A 2,250-nucleotide genomic window follows, 5' to 3' on the forward strand; every position below is an offset into this window, starting at 1 on the left:
AGGGTAGGGGTTCTTAGAGAAGGCTTCTTACTGTTCAGATCTCTAAAATGTGTGAGTAGGAATTAATTGGGTGAATTTCCAGGAAAGAACCTTCCAGGGAGAAAAATACCTAAACTATGCCTGTGTTTCCAAAAAGAATGCTGCTGGAGAAAGATCAGGCATTATTTTCAAAGGTATATTGGAAAAGGATTTGCCTACCTGGGCTATAAGAAAGCTATTGAGCGCCTAGCTTGTGTGTGCATTTGTAGGGGGTTGGGGGGGTCCACACTCAACCCCACAACTTTCCCTCACCCCATCCTGCCTTTGCCCTGCCAGGTGCTCCAGTTCTAAACTCTTAAGTTTTCAGCCAGGAGCAGGGCCAGGACTCACCCGTGCCATGCCGGCTACATCCCTGCTAGAGCTAAGCTGTCTGCACCACCGCCCCAGCTCTACTTAGTACTATTAGTAGCTTGTTTTTCTAAGCCCTAAAATTCATTTTCTTTTCCCGCCTCGCTTCCAGACAAATAAATAAAAGTGAACACATCACTCATTTAAGACGAGGAATGGAATTTAGGTTGCGTTTTTCTTTCTATTTTTATGATTAGTTAGAATTTTCCTGGGAACGCCGCCAGGAGGGCATTATGGTGAGATAATGTCCTGTATTTAATCAGCGCTGTAATGGCGAACTGTATTCTGTGGGGAGAGGCCGAGTTCACTCATCCTTCTCTGTGTTGTCTGTTTGCAGGAGACGACCGGTTAGCCCAAGATGAAGACAAGGCCGAGAAATGGCTGGGCTCCAGGCTTGTGTGACAGCCCGAGAGTGGACAGGGCGCAGCTATGACTCCATCTCTTCTTACAGGACCTGGAAGCTCTGAGAGCCCTGGAACCCCCAAAAGAGCTGAGCGAAAGGGGCCCTCAAACGGACCAAAGTGATCAGCTGTGGTTCTGCATCTGCCAGACTTTTTCAGGGTCGTCCCCTGTGGCTTTCAGACGTCTGTTGGCCTGGGCACACTTCTGGCTTTCAATATGCATCTTTCCCCTTTGCAACCCAAACACGATGTGCAAAGGGTGGCACGTGGCCTTTGAGTGAACCTGGAAGTCAACGCCAGGTAGGACCGGATCATTTCCTTACCTCTGCATGCGCGTGGTCGTCCAGAGTTTCCCGAAAACCTCTGCTGGAGGTGAGGGCTTGTGGTTTGCAGCTGTCGGGGTTGTTCTTGTTTTCAGAGTTCTTTGATCCATTGCTGAAGAATGAAGGGATCTCTGGGAGGGGTCAAATAGCAAAAGGATATGTTAGAGAGATGTTTGAAAGGATGGAAGAAAACAAGGGCCCGAAGAAAAAGGAGAAGGGATTTCACCTCCAGGAAGGGCACACAGAGCATAACCAAAGGGATACAGGTTGGCCTTTCTCTGCAACTAGCATGGGTGGCCGGGAAAACAGGAGCGCGTGGGACACACACAGCCTCTCAGATTTACTGTTGTCCCTATTAAACTCCGGGTCTGCATGAGCCGTCTGTTCAGGTAAGGGCAGTGGAGAGCACAGGATGCCCCAAGCAACCCATAAATAGCAGGGTGAAGACAAAGTGTTTATTACTTAGCCTCATGAAGCCCATATAAGCGCTCTCCCAGAGCGCGAGAGAGCAAGAGCATGTGTAAGCCAGCCCGCGTGTGTGTCCCGGGAGTGGGAGCCCCAGACACGGCGTTCGCGCTCGGCTTGATTCTATGAAGGCGTCTATTTGATGGAACGTACTGGAACAGTTCATAGCCAGCCCAGCAAACCTTGTGTGGAGACAGAGCTTGCTTTTTCTCTTTCCTTTTCCTGTTTGCAGTGAGAATGAGGCCTTTCTCTCCCCGGCCCTTTGCTGTCCCCACAGTTGTCTCACGAGGTCACTTCCTGCTGACAGGCTCCTTTCAGTGCAAGGTTTGGATGGAAACAATACTCCGTTTTCTGGGGGACTGGTGAGGCTCTGGGCCTCACCAGGCTGTCTTAAACTTAAATGGGATATTGTTTCAGTAGGGCTGACAGTTTCTTCAGACAACTGGCTCTATGCGATGCAAGACTTTATCCTTTTTTGTGTGTGCATGTGTAAATATATATATGGTATCTGCATACCATCAACACGCAGTGGCAGAAAGGTGGCTTATGATCATGATGTTTGCTTTCAAGTCAGGTTCAGCTACGCACTAGCTGCGTGTTCTTGGGCAAGTTACTAAGTGACTTTCCCTTTTTAGCTGGGCGTTAGTGTCCTTAATTCACACTAGCCTGTCTAT

The 2,250-nt window shown here is 49.1% G+C and overlaps 1 long non-coding RNA gene across 1 annotated transcript; it reads right to left on the minus strand.

Moving 5' to 3' along the window:
• Positions 1 to 548: 548 nt before the first annotated feature.
• LOC130540899 (uncharacterized) lies at positions 549 to 1,974 on the minus strand. The gene is made up of 3 exons (XR_008954932.1): positions 1,338 to 1,974; positions 1,112 to 1,242; positions 549 to 859 (listed from the first exon to the last, which is right to left on the minus strand). It is a non-coding gene; the product is annotated as an uncharacterized LOC130540899 (long non-coding RNA).
• Positions 1,975 to 2,250: the final 276 nt, after the last annotated feature.

The sequence above is a fragment of the Pan paniscus genome, chromosome 18 (genome assembly GCF_029289425.2).
Source record: "Pan paniscus chromosome 18, NHGRI_mPanPan1-v2.0_pri, whole genome shotgun sequence".
Classification (NCBI taxonomy): Eukaryota; Metazoa; Chordata; class Mammalia; order Primates; family Hominidae; genus Pan; species Pan paniscus.